General features: G+C 51.2%; 1 long non-coding RNA gene across 1 annotated transcript in view; it reads right to left on the minus strand.

Annotated features, from left to right (window-relative positions):
- Positions 1–9,940, minus strand: part of LOC113205188 (uncharacterized) — a 70,723-nt gene that overhangs the window by 5,199 nt on the left and 55,584 nt on the right. Inside the window, exon 2 of the long non-coding RNA XR_008011140.1 lies at positions 278–407. This is a non-coding gene — a long non-coding RNA (uncharacterized LOC113205188). The remainder of the gene's footprint in view (positions 1–277; positions 408–9,940) is intronic.

Genomic DNA, 9,940 nt, shown 5'->3' on the forward strand with positions numbered 1-9,940 from the left:
GGGAAGTAGCAGTCTTAGTAGCAGTCCCTCCCTTTTATCTGATTTGCTTTCTGCTGCTCGTTATACTCTGAATAATTTATCTTTTTCCTTAGGTCCTTTAGGGGAGCGCACCCGGAGCGTTGCCCGCCCGACCGTGCATGCGTTTGAAATGAAACTAAATCAAAGAAGCGGGCCCGGGCCCGGGCGGGCTCGGGTCGGGGTGGGCCCGTCGAGGCCCATGCACTACTAGGCCCTGTCCGAGATAATGATTGCGTAGTGCTGGTGCGCCCCGCCTCACCCCCGCCCTCCTGTTTGCAAAGTAGTTCTGCTGCGCCGGCTGCAAGGCGACGTGCACGCGTGGATTCCATGGGTGGCGTCTCGTCTCGCAAGTTGGTCTGCTGAAGACCGCGGTCTACGCATAGCAGCTCCTGTAAAAAAAAAATAGAACAACACATGAAAAGACAATAGCAAGAAATGGTACGAAATGACATACGATGTTTATTTTGGTTTCCCGCAAGACGAGATTCTAAAAAAGGGGCAACATTGGAAAAAACTGTCTTGGCGAAACCTAGAATATTTGACCCACATGTTTCTATCAAAGTATTAAAAAATCGTAAATATTAATAATCAAACTTAAAAACAGAGACTCTTTTAAAAATATTTATACGATGTTAGGTAAGTTTCCAACTACAGCCGAACATATCGGGCAGCTCATCAGCTCCTGTTTCAGAGAGACGCTGTTCATCCTCGTTCTCTCGGCAGCACGTACGCCTCGCAAACTTTGCCGGTAAAATGAGCCACTGTGTCGGGGCGCGGCGGCACATTCAGACTGGAGGAAGGAAACAAGACCACGCCCGGCCCTGGCCCCGTCACGCGGCACGGCGCGGGGCCAAGCCACACCTGCGTATGTGCTGACGGCGTTTCCAAATCTCCTCTCACGTTTCGCTGTAAAGCTTCTCTGAATGGGCAGGCAGCCGCGCGCCAGCCGCCTCGCGCAGAGGACCCAACAGGGCACAGCATGGCGGGGGATGGGGCGGGGCGTGGGGCACGACCTACGCGTCCTGGCCGTGCAGGAAGGCAACTATACGTCTAATCATAAACGTGCCATACGCCCTTATGGTCCTTTGCAATTAGAAGACGACGAATATCAGGTTCGTCTCAGGAATTATGAATTCTAAAGATTGCTTTAGTAAAATGCGTTAAACGAGCGCAATAGGTAGGTATAACCAACAGTTATTTTTCCGCCCTTATTTCGTTGGGGTCCTTGCCGGGCCTTGCTATTTGTTTTAGAAGTGGTTTACCGGAACTGGCCTGGATAAATCTGTTCGAACATGAGGTGAAATTTTTTAGCTTTTGAAAATATATAGTTAGATGGTAGGCGTAGAGTACATATTTGTAAAGTGTGCCAAGTCCAATATACAGCAGAGTTACGAGTGCAGTACTCTGGGCCATGGCATGGCCATGCGACCTCACGGGCGAACTGGATAGGCAAAAGCTGCAACACTGCCGTGTGTTCGACTGGGTAAGGGAACTTAAGTATTTGAATTATGTTTTACATGCTTTTCTTTACTTTGCGTACCGATAAGGAAACATTTAATGATTGCAATTTAAAAACTGAAGGTATTTTGTAGTACAGTGTGCCATTGGAAGGTTATTACGAGTACACGAAGTTTTCGACAGGTTAGTGCCGCGGGCTGCGACGCGACGGCAGCCCGCGCGGAGGTTGCCTACCCTGCGGCGCAGCGCGCGCGAGGGGCAGAGAGAAACAAGAGGGACCGAGACAGAGAGAGAGAAGGGCTTCGCGCCGACAAACTTACGTCGTCGTCCAAATTGAAATTCAAAACAAGTTGGAGACGAAGGCGTTGGAAATACGCGCGCCGCCTCTCGCCTCGCTGTCGCGCGCAATCAGCCCTAATTGCGAGCTCAGCCCCGCCACGCCCCGCCACGCCCCGCCACGCCCCGACACGTCAACGCCGCGCTCTGCCACAGCCATGCACACAATATTGACGCAATGCGCAGCGCCGAGTTACGAGACCAAAGTTTGTAATTCGCCGGTGTATTTGCATATGTCATATCCATGGAGAGCGCCATGGAAGCTATGAGCAAAGCCGATGGCGCTCGAGTGTTGTGCCGTTCTATTGCATCGCATGGCCCGGCGCAACCACGGCTGCGCGTGGGCGCGTGCGAGCCAGCCCGCGTGCAGACTGCATTCCTGCTCAGTATTGTGCCGGGTGTTTCGGAGCACGCGCCCCGCGCCGGCGGGCTTGCCTACCCGTACGGGGGCCGTGGCGCCTTACGGCCAGAGAGAGAGAGAGAGAGAGAGTAGGAAATCCCGCCCGCACCGGAGCATTATTCTGCACCAAAACATCTGATTCGCAGAAACGGACATCCAAGTAGCTGCGCCGATCGTCTGATTCACATCGCCATACTGATAAAACAAGTGTGCAATATTTGCACACCAACGTGTGCAAGTTGTGATTTTGCACATTACACGGTGTTCAACTCAAGTTGCACACTTACGTGGTGTGCAAATTTTAGACGTTTTGTAAACGTTATTTACTGCATACTTGGACACACACAGTTCTATGCTGTCAATAGGGAACCATACGGTGTGCAGCTGCTATACGTTTCTGAAGTGTCGAAAGTTTAAACACCAATTGACGTATAATATAGTTAGACACCACAAAGTGTCTAGAAAATGCAGACTTGAACTTAAACGTCAACTGACGTGCAAAATTTAACACTTTTTTTACCAGAGCGATGTACGACAATAATAAAGCTTGTGAGTTTATGCATTTTTCTTAATTCAAGCAAACTAATGGAGATTGTTTCACCAAATCAAAAGAATCATGCATTTTTTTCTGATAGTTATTGTCGGTTATTGTGCAGTACAGTCTTATACCCACAAAACGCTCCGCGCAATATGGCCTGCAAAGTTCCAGGATACAGGGAGCAGGGTTTCAAATGAGAGTGCCGGGAGCACAAGCGGAGGAAGAGGGAGTCGAAGAAGTACAGAAGAGGGAGAGAGGGAAGGGGGTAGAGGGGGGCTTAGCAGAGGCTCATCTTGCCCCGCGCCGCAGCACACTGGCCCAGCCCAGCCATCTCAAAAGCCTAAAACTACAACTACTGCTGCCGCGGCGTGGTGTGGCTTGGCGCGGCGTGGCGCGGCCGGCCCGAGCAGCAGCGCGGGGGGGGGGGGGGGGGGGGGAGGCGGACCAACATGGCCGCCATAACCTCAAAGGGTCGTGCCGGGGCGCCCTTCTTAATGCCGCAGGGGGTGGCGCGGCGCGGCGGCACGGGGCCCTGCCTGCCTGATAAGGAAAAAGGGTGCGTTCTCGAAGCAGCAGCAGCGGCGCCAGCGCTCCGGGCGCGCCCCGAGCGCCTCTCCTTGCGAGCCGGCCCAGGGCTGTACAGTCTCTCTCTCGCTTGCTCCATCTCCCTCTCTCGTCCGCTTCCCCTTCCTCTACCTCTCTCTTACTCTGAATGCTCGTCTGTGTTTATACTACTTCCCAACCCTTTATCACCCCAGCGTTTCTCTCGCTCGCTCTCTTCCTCGCTTTACTCCCTACCGCCTCTCGCTATCTCTCTCTCTTCTCCTCGCGGCCGCCTTAGGGCTGGAGCATTGCGCTCCGCTAGTGCCTCTTTTGCGCAGAACTACCTTCCTATCTTTCGCCCCTAATTCTCTCTCTCTTTCGGCCCCCACTCCACTCCACGCGCAAAAGGGCAAAATGGGATAGGAACGAGGAAGTTCGGGAGGGGAGGAAAGGGTTCTCAAGTTGGTACGACTGGTGCGGACGGGGCTTTAGGCGCTTCTCTCCCCCTACCCCCTTTCTCCCTCTCTCTTTTCCTCTGCCCGTCGTCCCAGCTAGTTGCTACTTCCGTTCCCCCGTGCCGCAACTTTCTCAGCTTTTCAGAGAGCGAACTTATTTCGTTAGCCCACCGCAGCGCGGATTCGCCGTGCCCCTCTCTACCCTTCTGTAACGCCCCCGGCACAGCACGCTGTGAAAAGTACCACGGGATACTGTGCCCTGCAAAAAAAAAGTTAGTGATAACACGACGAAAAAAAAACTTGCAATGGTATTTAGAAAAAGTTCCCAAAGAACAACCAAAAATATGTCCCCTAGAAAACAAAACAACAAATATCTGTGTGTAATTTTAAAACGCCACACTATACCAGCTATAGTTGCAGGCACAGTTAAAATCTTACGAAGCAAAATGGCAAATCTTTCGTACCTACGAAGGAGTTTATTCGTACCTACGAAGTAGAAGTGCTACCCACGAAGCTTCCAAATCCTTCGTACCTACGAAGGATTTCTCATTTTTCTTCGTAAGGTTTTAACGGTGCGGTGGAGCGATATTTGGGAACGTATCTATGAATATTGCGCGTGGGGTAACGAGGCGCAGGCCCGAAACTGCGCGAAACAAATAATAACTTGCGGAGAACACGCCTTCGGGAACTGCCGCTGGAAGCAACCTCGCGGCCCGAGTTTACTGCGAGAGTGCAAGAGTGACAGACAGCACGGACGAAAACTTATGGGAGCGACAAAGAGACGAGTATCGATCCGCACCCGGGTGGTGGTGGTAGAGGGTGGTAGGGCCCTATTTATTATCAGCAGAAGGGCGTGATTTAAGTTGGCGAGGCCCCGAGGCCCGTACGTGAGTTGTAGGGGAGTCTGCACAAAAGGAAGGATATCTCCCCCCTTCCCCGCACGTCCCGCTCTCCACCCCTTACCTCACCTTCCACGCCTGTGCAGATAGAGATGAATCGGAATGACAGGCGCAGAAACTCTCCGCAGCGCAAAACTCCTTTACTCGTCACCGAGTGTCTCGCAGACACGATGCGACACTACAGAAAGTAGGCTACTTCTGAAACAGAATGCTCCACGGTATACTATGAGTTGAGTTTTCTCGCTTTTTGAAGAATTCATGGCACATTTTTACCAACCTCTACTTTTTGGCACTAACAATAAATTATACGTATAAGTCGCCTCGTTTCAAATCGAAATGCCAAGCACGAAGATGAGGTAATGGCGCCTGGCGGTGGGAGTTCTTGACGAAATTAGTGTAATTTAAATGCCATAATGTAACTGACAGATGGGGCCGAGCCGAGGCGGAGAAGGAGGGACGGAGAGGAAGAGAGGGAAGTGAGACAGCGCGGTGATGGATGACGTTTCTGAGTTTCAGGATGGGGAAATGAGAGCGCCCACAGCTCCTTATTCGAATACCGCCAGGAGAAGCCGTGGCGCTTGTGGCAGCGCCCGTCCTCTAGGGCATGTAACTTGCAAGAAAAAGCGACAAAGATCTGAGTTGACTAGAATCGTGTCACTCGCATTTCCCATGGATGCAACAGCTTTGTAAAATTTGGTGTCCAGCATGGTAGGCCATTTAAGTCGCCTATCCAACTGATGTAGGATGTCCATCGTTTTGTTTTATATGCCAAACTGATCTTGTCACATAATCATCTAGGAATCAGGAGGAGCTTTCCCGTAGCATAAGTCGATGCTTTACCTCTCTTACGATATCTGATCTAAATTCCTAGATCGGATGACTCCGCACTAGGCAACCCATTTACAGATTTTCCGTAATGTCATGCAGTATTTTTTTTTTTTTGTTGCAATCAGACGCACTGAAATTCCAGTAAAATTATCTTTTTGAATTGTCTGGATATTCAAATATTTCTGTATACAGAATTTTATATTAAATAAAATATTATGCATTCCATTCCATAGCGAAAGCTGCATGTGTAGTCTATAAAGTCCATGGATTATTTGAACTTTACACAACAGTATGCAGGAAGTTAAAAGTTAGTGTGCGGACGCTGGCCTCAACTGTTTTTACACAAGATTTCCCATTTGAGATTGTCCTTATTCGGCCATAACAAAACCCTTGGCTTTGTCACATGTAGCAGCAGCACCAGCAGCGTCGAGCGCTACGACTCTGCCTGCGCGATCGTGCAGCAGGAAGGCTGAGGCTCTTAACCTCACTCTACTCTCTGCTGCTTTATTGGCGCCGTGATATGAGAGCGTTTTAATACCAGTTTTATGTCGTTGGACGGGTACCCTTTGCTGCCCTAAAAGCAGCGCGGAGGCGGCGCTGCCCGCGGCACGTATAAACCGACACTCGGATATAAAACAAATATGGCCGCCGTATTCTTAGCTTTACGAGCGACCGCGCCCCGCCTCCCTCGCGCTACCTCACCCCTCCGCGCCCGCCGCGCCCCACCCACTGCTCAAGGGGACCCGGAGGGAACCGCCTCGCGCGCGGCTCAGAAAAGACGACGCCTCCTGGTTGGTGGGGACAGCCACTGCCCGAGAGGAAAGAAAACATGCGGGTGTTGTTTCTTTTTAGTATTCTTTTCATTTTGAACCTTATGATTTTTTTTTCATCTCATGAGATCATGGGACAACATTCGAGGGCTTTGATATGGATTTAAAGCGAGTTGTTACAAAAAAAAAAATGAAGAAAAAAACGAATTTTCGAGGGGTATTTTTGTTTAAAAAGTAGTGTGATTGCAACTAGACCAGGATTGTTACTACTACTATTTTCATCTAGTCAAAATGTAGCCTGGTGTCCTTTGGTGTCCATTGCTCGAAAAGGAAACCTTAAAAAATACATAAAGAGGACCACTTAAACTTACATTTGAGTTTGAAATATTACGCGTTACATGTGAACTGCGTGATTCATAGTTTCTCATGACTTTTTCTTTTTAAACTATAGCAGTTTACGAGATGTAGACACTGAATACCCCCCAAGTTTTAAGTTTTCATGCCTTAGTCGTGGAGCGAGGAAGAGAAAGAGAGAAGGAGAGCCAGAGTGGGAGGGGGTGCGCCACGAGCGCCCAGGCCGGGCTGTTTCGATCGGGCGAAAAGTAAGGGGAAATAAGAAGTGAGTGGGGTGGCGCGGCTGGGGTGGCGGTGATGTAAGAAAAGAGGGTGGCAGAGGGGAGAGGGTGCGGCGCGCGTGCCCAAAGGAAAGCAAAGAGGGTGCGAAGAAGGACGGGGAGGAGGTGGGAGCCGAGGGGAGGTGGTGAAGGAAGGGGAGGACACACGCCAACACAGGGTGCTCCGAAAATCGTAGCCCTCGCAATATCCTGGCCCTCACACGGACGCAGAGCCGTCTTGGAGTTTTTTCTTGTTGGCAAAAGTTTCACGTAACTTCTACAAACCAAAAAAAATACGTTGTCATTATTGTCCTATTTCTGAGAAATTATTCTTCAGTCTAAACGTTAACAATCAAAATGCCCCAAAAATTACACACAAAAAGCTTAACGATCTAAACGGATTTTTCCCCCTAAATTTGAAATTAGTGCTGAGCGATTTGATTTCAGGTGAATGGGCGGGCAACCCTACAAGGTTCAACTACTGTACGGACTGGTCAACAATTCGGAGAAGGAATAATCTCAGAAGAGGATTCAAAGTATAAAGATGGCGACAACCAACCCACTGCTGCTGAGACAAGGAGGGCCGGGCAGAGACCCTCCAAGGGCTGCTGCTGGCGGTGAAAGATGATAAATATGGAAAGGGAGCGTCGGGCCAAGGAGGAAGGGGAGGGTGCCAGAGGGCAGAAACGGAGTGGCTTAGCGAGGAAATAAGATTACGCCGAGCCAAGGAAAATAAGCGACCCTGCACAAAGCTCCGAAAGGAGTGGGTGGTGCGAGGCGGACGGGCGGGCACAGGCTTAGAATGGGGGTTGGAGGCACGCTCAAAAGAGCCAGTAGCATAAAAATGTGTACACTACACTGTAAGTTTCTCACAAAGAGCTGTTTTTCGTAACGTATATACCTTGCTGAATGTACACAAATACGTATGATGTATACAAATTTCACGACATCATCACGTTACCACGAGTGCTACATTGATAATATGCAGTTTTGAGTTAGTTTATCTCGAGGCTCGAGCCGAGTGTAATGAGGCGTGGTGCTCCGGTGCTCAGCAAGTTACGCACAATGTATTGGCACCTGCTTCCAGCAGCCCCTCCAGAGAGCCCTCCACTCCCCCCCCCCCTTTCCCCACTTCCCCGCTCTGCCGTATCCACGTGGCCGGGTGGCTGCGGCGCTGAACCCTCAGCGGTCATGCACGGAATACGTGATTCCGCTCGGCACGCGGTCGGCCCCGGCACGCATGTCCGCCGAAGAAGCCCTGGAGATACAATGGGCGCTCCAGCCAGCCCAGCCACGTGACTGTCTCTCCCTCTCTCTCTTCCCCAGGAGAGCGCGAAACTCTCTTGGAAGGAGATCAACATTTTCGCATCCACCAACCGCTGCCGTTTAGCGCCCCTGCAGCGGCTCCAGGCACGTACCCGGGGAATGTTCTCCAGCGGCGGCGATAGCGGCGCCACCGACTTTATCGCCTGATTTGTAGCGCAGCGCGCTATCGGAGAAAGCGCGCCGTGGTCAACTATTTATGGTTATTGGCTAAGAAAGTGATAACTCGCTTGTTCAGTGACGCGCGAGCAAAGCTATCTAAAGACGACTGTAACTTTTGAGTACTAGACACCCGTTTTATGACGAGTAATATTAAACCACCGAGTCACTTCCCGCGGAAGGAATTGTCACTAACAGCATGAACACTGATAAATAAAGTGTCCAATTGGCGTGCACAAGTGCTCAACATTATGTTGCACACTTTTGAGTGTTTTGACTGGATATTTGAATATTTTAAAGAGTTCAACAGTAAATTTGAACACTTTAAAGCGTCCAAGGGGCATAGCCGACCTTGTCGTGGAACACTGTTGAACACTTTTAAGTATTCAAATATCCATTTACACTCTTCTTAGAATGGTGCAACATAGTGTTGAGCACCTGCATGTGGACCCCAGTTGAACTCTTTATTTATCAGTGAAGTACATCCTCGAACGATGTCCAACAGTGTAGGCCTCCTACACGGCTGAGCCCTTATTGCCACAGCGCCGCCCACCCTCTACAGCCCCTCTATATCCCTGCCCCCTTTTTCACCCCACGCGGACATACGCCTAAAAAAAGAGGCATGTCCCTCTTTCTTCCCACCCTCCCTCTTGGTCCTCGGCAGCCAACCAGCGTCGGCCGCCAGGGTGAGGTCGTCGTTCTTTTGCGACCCTCCACCTCCACCTCCAGCCCAGCGCCCCGCCCCCTCATCTCCTATCGCACGTTACCCCTACACGCACGGCAACAAAATAAAAGGAACCGAACATTTTGAGAAGCGAGAAGTTGTACAAAAGTACAAGCAAAAACCACTTTCTTCTACGACGCACTGCAGGTGGCTGAGCACCACAGCGCCTGGCAGGTAGGCCGTGCAGCAACACCCGTGCGCTGCGGGTCAGCCTACCCACCAGGGGCCCCGGCGCCACAGCGCGCGCTCGCACACGTGAACCGGCCGATGGCCGATGTTCGCGGCAGTTGTTGATAGGGTCGAGAAGAAATGCTTTCTATTTTTAATGAACGGGATGTGATGATTCGCATCAGCGTGTATCAAATGATTATTATAAAGTTGCAGGAGAAGGTGGCGTAACGAGAGCCTGCACTCCGAAAACAGTCCAGAGAGGAGAGGGCTGTCGGTCGTCGTACGGCCTTGGGCTGCGCACCACCGCGCCCCGCCACGCCCCGCCACGCCCCGCCACGCCCCTGCTAAGACACAGCAGCCCAGCCTTTCCTGTGAGAATGTTAATTTGCAAACTTTGTCGGAGCATAGCCCCCCCCCCCCTCCTACCCGTCTCCCTTTGCACCCCTTCCCCCTTTACACTAGGTTTCTGCTCAAGTGAACGATATGTGATTAATGGCGGCGACGCTGCTCTGCTTCGAGAAAATAGCCCGGCAGAGCGAAGAAGCACACGATACGCCCTGCAAATATAAATCAGCGCCGTTATTCGCACACGCAATACGGCTGACAATTAATTCTATTCCGAGGAGACAAAGTGGTGTACGTCTGTCGTGCCTCTGTGTTCCGCGTTCCGGTCCGGGCTCCGGGAGGTGTGAAGGTGCGGGGGG

This window comes from Frankliniella occidentalis, unplaced genomic scaffold (genome assembly GCF_000697945.3).
Source record: "Frankliniella occidentalis isolate FOCC.00 unplaced genomic scaffold, Focc_3.1 Scaffold52, whole genome shotgun sequence".
NCBI lineage: Eukaryota > Metazoa > Arthropoda > Insecta > Thysanoptera > Thripidae > Frankliniella > Frankliniella occidentalis.